The following is an 11,054-nucleotide window of genomic DNA, read 5'->3' on the forward strand; positions in this document are numbered from 1 at the left end:
GGCCGAAGAGAAATGGGTCACAACCCCCAGAGCGGAACACAGGGCTCTCCAGAATCGTGAAGTGAACTGGGTTCCACGGTCGCTGATGATCCTGACAGGTAGCCCATGGAGCCGGAAAATATGCTGGATGAACTGCTGGGCTAACAATGCAGCCGACGGAAGTCCTGGCAGGGGAACAAAATGTGCCATACGGGAAAACCGGTCTACCACAACCCAAATCACGGTGTGTCCCTGGGAGCGGGGAAGGTCCGTGATGAAGTCCATAGACAATTAAGTTGCAGGAATGGGCAATGGTTGCAGGTCTCCCCAAGGGCGCCCTACCACAGACTTAGTCCGGGCACAGGTAGGGCAGGTCGTGACAAACTTAAGGATATCTTGCCTCATGTGAGGCCACTGGTACTGTCAAGAAATCAGACGAAGGGTCTTTTGGAACCCAAAATGTCCGGCCCATACGGAGGAATGTCCCCAATGCATTACTTTTCCCCGGTCCTGGGGAGGCACAAGCTTTCTCACCGGGGTGACCCCTCCTGGGGCCGCACTGAGGCAGACTGGATCCAACATAGGATGAAGCTCTTCAATCTCCTCTGGAGCTTCGAAGGCTCTGGAGAGGGAGTCCGCAGGGGTATTCTGGGCAGCAGACCGGAATACAAGTTGAAAGTGGAACCTGGCGAAAAACAATGACCAACGGGCCTGCCGTGGATTCAGTCTTTGGGCCTCCTGTAGATACAAAAGATTCTTGTGGTCCGTAATCACCGTAAACCGGTGCTCTGCCCCCTCCAGCAAATGTCTCCACTCTTGCAGAGCTAACTTCAAGGCTAGTAGTTCACTGTCTCCCACAGTATAGTTGCGTTCCGCTGGAGAGAACTTACGGGAGAAGAAGAAGCAAGGTTGGCGCTGGCCCTTGGTGTTAACTTGAGAGAGGACTGCCCCGGCGCCCAAAGCAGAAGCATCCACCTCTACCACAAATGGTTTGTCAGGATCCGGAGCCTGAAGGATAGAAGCAGATTCAAAGGCTTTCTTCAACTGACTGAATGCTGCTTGCGCCTCAGCTGGTCAGTTTCGGACATCAGCATGCTTCTTGGTGAGCGCTGTCAAAGGAGCTGTCAGTTGCAAATAGTAAGGAATAAATTGACGGTAGTAATTCGCAAACCCCAGGAACCGTTATACAGCCTTCAGTCCCTGAGGTTGAGGCCACTCCCGGATAGCGCGGAGTTTATCTGGATCCATTTGCAGACCCCCGGGTAACAGAATATGTCTCAGAAAAGGCAGAGACTGCTGATGAAAAGAGCATTTGCTGAGCTTGGCAAACAAGCGGAATTGTCGTAAGCGCTGAAGCACAGTTCGAACATGGGTCACATGCTCCATGGGATCTTTGGAGAAAATCAGGATGTCATCCAAGTAAATAATTACTGTAGTATACAACAGGTCCTCGAGAGCGAAGTTGATAAACCTTTGGAACACTGCGGGAGCGTTACACAAGCCGAAAGGCATCACCCGATACTCGAAATGTCCCTCATGTGTATTAAATGCAGTTTTCCATTCGTCCCCCTGCCGGATACGGACCAAATTGTAGGCCCCACGGAGATCCAGCTTAGTGAAGATCTGGGCCCCCTGCAACCGATCAAACAGCTCAGGGATAAGGGGCAGCGGGTATCGATCCTTCACGGTGATGGCATTTAGGCCCCGGTAGTCAACACAGGGCCTCAAGGAGCCATCTTTCTTGGTCACAAAAAAGAATCCTGCCCCGGCAGGGGACGTAGAGGGACGTATGAACCCTTTCTGGAGATTCTCCCGGATATAGGCTTGCATTACCTTAGATTCCTCCCGGGACAGTGTGTAGAGACGGCCCCGAGGTGGCATTGTGTCCGCCATCAACTTAATAGCACAATCAAAGGACCGATGTGGCGGTAGCACATCCGCTTCCACGGGACTAAATACATCCGCAAACTCCCGGTATTCCTCTGGCAGAGTAGCTTGACAGGCTGGCACAGTTCTAGGGGTAGCTGCTACCGCGGGACAGCTGCATTTCCGGCCCTTCAAACAGGCCTCAATGCAGGCGTCACCCCAGGCCTGAATCTTCCCTAAAGTCCAGTCTATAACGGGGGTATGGCGCCGTAACCAGGGTAGGCCCAGCACCACAGGATGAATGGTGCGGGGTAAGATCAGAAATTGAGCCTCCTCACGGTGATCCTCCCCTACCTGCAGCCCCAAAAAGGGGGTTACCTCCGTGATAGGCTGGGGTAACGCAGTACCCTGGATGGATGTTACTTGCAGCGCAGGTCGATAGGGCAGTGTGGGCCATTCCATCTGCTGCAGGAGTTCCTGGCAAATAAAATTCCCCCCAGCCCCGGAGTCCAAGAGGGCACGGGTGTGAACTATCGTCTCCTGCCACTGCAAAGTTACCGGAAGTGTTATCAGATGATCAGGTAGGGGAGTAGAGTGCCCCAAGACCCCTCCCCTCAGGGCGCCTTGGGAGTGGCGTTTCCCGGCCGTGCGGGGCAAGTGCGAATGAAGTGACCCGCCTCGCCGCAATACAGGCAAAGACCGCCCCGCAAACGTTGAGTCTTCTCCGACGGAGTCAATCGTTGGCAGCCGATCACCATAGGTTCTTCAGAGGTCTCCCTAAGATCTCGGGAGCCACTGCGGGGGGACGGTCCCTGACCAGGCCGAGACCCACCCCTGGATCCCTTCCGCCGGTCTGCTCGAGCTCTAGCCCTCTCCTGGAAACGGGTATCCACCCGGACACAGAGCGAGATCAGGGCATCCAGTTGCCCCGGGACCTCCCGGCCCGCCAGCTCATCCTTGATTCGATCCTGAAGTCCCTCCAGGAAGATTGCAGATAAGGACTCCTGATTCCAACGCAACTCGGTAGCCAAAGTCCGAAATCGAATAGCATAGTCTGCCACGGTCCCTTCGCCCTGTTGAATCCGCAGTAGTTCAGACGCGGCGGAAGACGGCCTTCCTGGGAGGTCAAACACCATGCGGAAGCGGAGTTGGAACTCCGCATAATTGTCCAAGAGCGGATCCTGTTGTTCACATAACGGGGACGCCCATGCCAGGGCCCGTCCCGTAAGCAAGGAAATAACATAGGCCACTTTTATCTGGTCTGATGCAAAGACTTCTGGTTGCATCTTGAAGTATAAGTTGCACTGGTTGAGGAAACCCCGGCAGCTTCCGGGAACGCCATCAAATCGTGCAGGCTCAGGGAACAGAGGTCCCGGGAAGGACCCTCCCGGATGGGGAGCCGCTGCGGCACCCTGGACCGCAGCGGCCTGGTTCTGTACCTGGACCGAAGAGAGCTGAGAGCATACATTCTGGAGGGCCCCCGACAGGGCATTCAACTGCTCCTGCTCCTGCTGGAGAACTTTAGCCAGGTCCCGCAGGTCAGGTTGCGTAGGCGAGCTCATGGCTTCAGGTTCCTGTCTTATCCACAAGGAGGGTGAGCCCTTAGGTCCCGCAAGGCCCAAAAGGACCTCAAAGGACAGCCGCGCAACCCCAAGTCTTCACCCGCGGCGACCGCCGTTCACCAAGGGTTGAGCCCCCAGCTGCAGGCGGTCAACGGAACCGCGGGGTTACTGGACTGGCCTGGGCTGGAACCGGGAGAGAAGCGGGCAGGTGGAAAGAAGAGTCCACAGACAGGCAGCAGAACAGGACCGGCAGCAACAGCGTAGTCGGGGTCAGGCAAGAGGTCAAGGCCGGCGGCTAGTAGAGAAGTCAAAAGTCAGGCTGGAGGTCGAGGCAGGCAGCTAGGCAGAGATACCAGGAAACAGTCCAAATTCCAAAGTCCGCAAAACCAGGAAACAACTAACACAGGAACCACGGAGATAGGCTTCGGGAACAGAACCTGAAGCAAAGTGCTAGCTCAGTTCCCATCTTTAAATACAGTGCTAAATCAGCCGCCCCGCCCCCGTAGGAACAGCTGACCAATCCGGCCCTGGGTATCGGCAGAGCCCCTCTGATTGGCTCTGTCCGATTTTCCAGGCGGGACCACCAACTTGGCCTCCCAATCCGGCGCCTCAGAGGCGGAGCTCCGGACCCTCCTGCCCAGGAGGGAGGAAGACGCCGACCATCGCGTCCTGGCGCCGCCTCCTTTGGCGGCGTGAACATCGCCCCCACAACCGGCGACCGAGAGACCGGCGGCCGCAGTCGCCGGCCTCTGGTCCCGGCCGGAACGGCCATCGCTGCGGCAGGACCCGACACCACGCCGAGGCCCACGGGCTGCTACCCCGCGCCGCGGAGGACGCTGGCTCCCGCCCCCCTTGGCGGAAGAGCAGGTAGGGGCGCGGGACGCGACATTGGAATACAGTTAGATTCAACACTTACTCTGATCCCCAAATCCAAGCAACCTTCAAGAGCTGCTTCTACTATTTGCAACAGCTACTACGCTGCCTCTCTCCTTACATCTTATCCCAGTTGTAAATGCCAGTTGTGCATGCCATGGTAACATCAAGACTGGATTACTAAAATGCACTATACAATGGTCTGACTACAAAGGGCCTGAACTAGCTCCAGTTGATTCAGAATGCAGCAGCAAGACTCACAGAAGGTTGCAAGTGACGGGACCACATCATACTATTCTTACAAAAACGTCATTGGCTACCAGTACAATACAGGACTAAATTTAAAACTCTATGTCTGATCTTCAAGGCCCTCAAAGGAAATGACCCTGAATATCTGAAGAATAGGATGATCCTCCACACACCGCCAAGGACACTAATGTCCTCCTCCTACTACTACTATTTAGCATTTCTATAGCGCTACAAGGCCAAAGCAGGAAACCGGCCAAAGAGTCGGTTGGGCCGCTGGACGAAAATGGTGTTAAAGGGGCGATCAAGGAGGACAAAGCCGTAGCGGAGAAATTAAATGAATTCTTTGCTTCGGTCTTCACCGAGGAGGATTTGGGGGGGACACCGGTGCCGGAAAGAATATTTGAAGCGGGGGAGTCGGAGAAACTAAACAAATTCTCTGTAACCTTGGAGGATGTAATGGGTCAGTTCAGCAAGCTGAAGAGTAGTAAATCACCGGGACCTGATGGTATTCATCCCAGAGTATTAATAGAACTAAAAAATGAACTTGCGGAGCTACTGTTAGAAATATGCAATCTGTCCCTAAAATCGAGTGTAATACCGGAAGACTGGAGGGTAGCCAATGTTACTCCGATTTTTAAGAAAGGTTCCAGAGGAGATCCGGGAAATTATAGACCGGTGAGTCTGACGTCGGTGCCGGGCAAGATGGTGGAGGCTATTATTAAGAATAAAATTGCAGAGCATATACAAAAACATGGACTGATGAGACAAAGTCAGCACGGATTTAGTGAAGGGAAGTCTTGCCTCACCAATCTAATGCATTTTTTTGAGGGGGTAAGCAAACATGTGGACAATGGGGAGCCGGTTGACATTGTATATCTGGATTTTCAGAAGGCGTTTGACAAAGTGCCGCACGAAAGACTCCTGAAGAAATTGCAGAGTCATGGAATCGGAGGTAGGGTATTATTATGGATTAAGAACTGGTTGAAAGATAGGAAGCAGAGAGTAGGATTGCGTGGCCAGTATTCTCAGTGGAGGAGGGTAGTTAGTGGGGTCCCGCAGGGGTCTGTGCTGGGTCCGTTGCTTTTTAATGTATTTATAAATGACCTAGAGATGGGAATAACTAGTGAGGTAATTAAATTCGCCGATGACACAAAATTATTCAGGGTCGTCAAGTCGCAGGAGGAATGTGAACGATTACAGGAGGACCTTGCGAGACTGGGAGAATGGGCGTGCAAGTGGCAGATGAAGTTCAATGTTGACAAGTGCAAAGTGATGCATGTGGGTAAGAGGAACCCGAATTATAGCTACGTCTTGCAAGGTTCCGCGTTAGGAGTTACGGATCAAGAAAGGGATCTGGGTGTCGTCGTCGATGATACGCTGAAACCTTCTGCTCAGTGTGCTGCTGCGGCTAGGAAAGCGAATAGAATGTTGGGTGTTATTAGGAAGGGTATGGAGTCCAGGTGTGCGGATGTTATAATGCCGTTGTATCGCTCCATGGTGCGACCGCACCTGGAGTATTGTGTTCAGTATTGGTCTCCGTATCTCAAAAAAGATATAGTAGAATTGGAAAAGGTACAGCGAAGGGCGACGAAAATGATAGTGGGGATGGGACGACTTTCCTATGAAGAGAGGCTGAGAAGGCTAGGGCTTTTCAGCTTGGAGAAGAGACGGCTGAGGGGAGATATGATAGAAGTGTATAAAATAATGAGTGGAATGGATCGGGTGGATGTGAAGCGACTGTTCACGCTATCCAAAAATACTAGGACTAGAGGGCATGAGTTGAAGCTACAGTGTGGTAAATTTAAAACGAATCGGAGAAAATTTTTCTTCACCCAACGTGTAATTAGACTCTGGAATTCATTGCCGGAGAACGTGGTACGGGCGGTTAGCTTGACGGAGTTTAAAAAGGGGTTAGATAGATTCCTAAAGGACAAGTCCATAGACCGCTATTAAATGGACTGGAAAAATTCCTCATTTTTAGGTATAACTTGTCTGGAATGTTTTTACGTTTGGGGAGCGTGCCAGGTGCCCTTGACCTGGATTGGCCACTGTCGGTGACAGGATGCTGGGCTAGATGGACCTTTGGTCTTTCCCAGTATGGCACTACTTATGTACTTATGTACTTATGTACTTATGTACGCAGCGCTGCACAAACATAGAGGAAAGACAGTCCCTGCTCTTTGAGCTTACAATCTATTAGACAAAAAATAAAGTAAGCAAATCAAATCAATTAATGTGTACGGGAAGGAAGAGAGGAGGGTAGGTGGAGGCGAGTGGTTACAAGTGGTTACGAGTCAAAAGCAATGTTAAAGAGGTGGGCTTTCAGTCTAGATTTAAAGGTGGCCAAGGATGGGGCAAGACGTAGGGGCTCAGGAAGTTTATTCCAGGCGTAGGGTGCAGCGAGACAGAAGGTGCGAAGTCTGGAGTTGGCAGTAGTGGAGAAGAAAACAGATAAGAAGGATTTATCCATGGAGCGGAGTGCACGGGAAGGGGTGCAGGGAAGGACGAGTGTGGAGAGATACTGGGGAGCAGCAGAGTGAGTACATTTATAGGTTAGTAGAAGAAGTTTGAACAGGATGCGAAAACGGATAGGGAGCCAGTGAAGGGACTTGAGGAGAGGGGTAGTAGGTAGAGGGGTAGTTAGTGAAAGTCCTCCCAAGGACTTTCACTAACTACACCCTGTATAATCCTTCCTATACTGCCATGTTGTGTGGTTATGGCCTGTATAAAGAATCAGCTGGATCTCAGGGCTCAGCTGGAGCTGGATACCAAGGCTTAGCAGGCTATCCATATGATGGGCCAGCAGGCTCCCAAGTTTTCCTAACCTTGTGTTCCTGCAGTTGTACTATACTTTCTTAGGATATGGGATGGTAAAATTATGTATCATACCTGATAATTTTCTTTCCATTAATCATAGCTGATCAATCCATAGACTGGTGGGTTGTGTCCATCTACCAGCAGGTGGAGATAGAGAGCAATCCTTTTGCCTCCCTATATGTGGTCATGTGCTGCCGGAAACTCCTCAGTATGTCGATATCAAAGCTCCATCCGCAGGACTCAGCACTTAGAGAATTACACCCACGAAGGGACACTCTGCCCAGCTCACCACCGCCGAAACGGGGGAGGGGAATTAACCCAGCTCATCCCCACACAAGTGGGGGAGGGGAATCCGTCCAGCTCATCCCCGCGGAACGGGGGAGGGACACCACCCCGCCGATGCGGGGGGATCTGGCTTATCCTGCAACCGCAACCGCAGGAGGAGCTGACTGACCCTAACACCGCCGAAGCGGGAGGGGTACAAAGCTACCCTACAGCCGCACGAAGCGGGAGGGAGTGCCGGCAGAATTTAGGTCTCAGTCCAGCCCCGTAAAACGGAGGGGAGAGGAATGCAGCAGCTCACTGTAACACAAAATCGTCTCAACTCCTGAAGAATCCAATTGAAAAAACTTGAACACGCAGTCCTCCTGAACAGGAACTGAAGACTAAACTTGAACCTGAAATGCAACCAGAATAAAAACAGTAAAGATATCTGGGAGAGGCTATGGATTGATCAGCTATGATTAATGGAAAGAAAATTATCAGGTATGATACATAATTTTACCTTCCATAAGTACATAAGTAATGCCATACTGGGAAAAGACCAAGGGTCCATCGAGCCCAGCATCCTGTCCACGACAGCGGCCAATCCAGGCCAAGGGCACCTGGCAAGCTTCCCAAACGTACAAACATTCTATACATGTTATTCCTGGAATTTTGGATTTTTCCATGTCCGTTTAGTAGCGGTTTATGGACTTGTCCTTTAGGAATCCGTCCAGCCCCTTTTTAAACTCTGCTAAGCTAACCGCCTTCACCACTTTCTCCGGCAACGAATTCCAGAGTTTAATTACACGTTGGGTGAAGAAAAATTTTCTCCAATTTGTTTTAAATTTACTACACTGTAGTTTCATCGCATGCCCCCTAGTCCTAGTATTTTTGGAAAGCGTGAACAGACGCTTCACATCCACCTGTTCCACTCCACTCCACTCATTATTTTATATACCTCTATCATGTCTCCCCTCAGCCGTCTCTTCTCCAAGCTGTATAGCCCTAGCCTCCTTAGTCTTTCTTCATAGGGAAGTCGTCCCATCCCTGCTATCATTTTAGTCGCCCTTCGCTGCACCTTTTCCAATTCTACTATATCTTTCTTGAGATGCTGATCAATCCATAGACTGGTGGGATGTACCGAAGCAGTACTCACCCAGGGCGGGACATAGAAATCCCTGACCGCAACACTGAAGCTCCAAAACAGGCCTCCGCCCGAGCTGCCACAGTCAAGCGGTAATGCCTGGAGAAGGTATGAGCCGATGCCCAAGTTGCCGCCTTGCAAATCTCTTCCAAGGAGACGGACCCGGCCTCCGCCATCGAGGCCGCCTGAGCTCTAGTGGAGTGAGCCTTCAGCCGGATAGGCGGCACCTTCCCCACGGCCACATAAGCCGCTGCAATGGCTTCCTTGACCCATCTTGCCACTGTAGGCTTAGCAGCCTGCAGACCCTTACGAGGACCTGCAAACAGGACAAACAGATGATCCGACTTCCGGAAATCATTGGTCACTTCCAAGTATCTGATGATGACTCGTCTCACATCTAGATATTTGAGAGCAGAGTACTCCTCTGGGTAGTCCTCCCTACGAAAGGATGGGAGACAGAGCTGCTGATTCACATGGAAGCGAGAAACAAGCAGGAAGGAAGGCACTGTGTGAATAGACACTCCTGCCTCAGTGAACTGCAGAAAGGGCTCTCGACATGATAGCGCCTGGAGCTCGGAAACTCTTCTGGCTGAAGTGATAGCCACCAAAAAGACTGCTTTCAACGTCAGGTCTTTCAGAGATGCCCTCGACAAGGGTTCAAAAGGCGGCTTCTGCAAGGCTCTTAGCACTAGATTGAGATTCCACGCAGGTACCACTGAGTGCAGAGGAGGGCGCAGGTGATTAACTCCCTTGAGAAAGCACACCACATCTGGCTGCGAAGCCAGGGAAGCACCCTTCAGGCTGCCCCTGAAGCAAGCCAGAGCCGTTACCTGGACTTTAAGGGAACTGAGTGACAGGCCTTTCTCCAGACCTTCTTGCAGGAACGCCAACACTGAAGAAATTGGAGCAGTGAAGGGAGAAAGGGAGCCTGCCTCACACCACGATGCAAAGGTACTCCAAACCCTGGCGTAAGCAGTAGAAGTAGAGCGCTTCCTCGCTCTCAGCATAGTGGCGATGACCTTGTCTGAGAAGCCTTTCTTCCTCGGATGCTGCCGCTCAATAGCCAGGCCGTAAGACCAAAGGGGGAGGGATCCTCCATCACCACGGGACCCTGATGCAACAGGCCCTGCTCCGCTGGCAGTCGCAGAGGTCCGTCCACTGAGAGCCTGATCAAGTCCGCACACCAGGGACGTCTGTGCCAGTCCGGACCCACCAGGATTACCCGGCCCGGATGCTTTGCCACCCGGTCTAGTACCCTGCCCATCATGGGCCAGGGCGGGAACACATAGAGAAGCTCCTGTGTCGGCCACTGTTGGAGAAGAGCATCTACTCCCAGAGATCGAGGGTCCCGTCCTCTGCTGAAAAAGCGCGGCACTTGGCAATTGGCCGATGACGCCATCAGGTCTAGGCTCGGCTGGCCCCAGCGCTTCGTGATGTCCAAGAACGCCTGAGCCGATAACTGCCACTCTCCGGGATCCAAGGTATGGCGACTGAGTAAGTCCGCCTTGACATTCATGACTCCAGCAATGTGGGCCGCCGACAGCTGTTCCAGGTTCGCTTCCGCCCACTGGCATAGATTCATGGCCTCCTTGGCTAGAGGGGCGCTCTTGGTACCTCCCTGGCGATTGACATAGGCCACAGCCGTGGCATTGTCCGACAGGACCCGTACTGGCTTCAACGCCAGTACCGGGAGAAACTCCAAAAGCGCCAACCGAATGGCTCTGAGTTCCAGGAGGTTGATAGACCACTTTGCCTCTGCAGGAGACCAGAGCCCCTGCGCTGTCCTTCCCAAGCAATGGGCTCCCCATCCCGTCAAAGAGGCGTCCGTCGTGACGACAACCCACTCCGGGGTCAAAAGAGGCATCCCTGCGGACAACTTGTCTGTCCTCAGCCACCAGCTCAGCGCCTTGCGCACCGCTAGGTCCAAGGGAAGGCGCACAGCGTAATCCTCCGACACTGGAGTCCAGCGCTGCAGCAGAGAGAGTTGTAGTGGTCTCATATGAGCCCTGGCCCAGGGCACTACTTCCATCATGGCCGTCATAGAGCCCAACAGCTGCCCATAGTCCCAAGCCCGAAGAGGAGAGGCTACTAGGAACTGGTCCACCTGAGCCTGAAGCTTGACAATTCGATTGTCCGGCAGGAACACTCTGCCCACTTGGGTGTCGAAACGAACTCTCAGATATTCCAGGGACTGTCGGGCGCAGCTGGCTTTTCTCCCAGTTGATGATCCACCCCAGGGAGCTCAAAAGAGCAACCACCCGGTTCACAGTTTTGCCGCACTCTGCATAAGAGGGGGCTCG

Source organism: Microcaecilia unicolor, chromosome 3 (assembly GCF_901765095.1).
Source record: "Microcaecilia unicolor chromosome 3, aMicUni1.1, whole genome shotgun sequence".
NCBI lineage: Eukaryota > Metazoa > Chordata > Amphibia > Gymnophiona > Siphonopidae > Microcaecilia > Microcaecilia unicolor.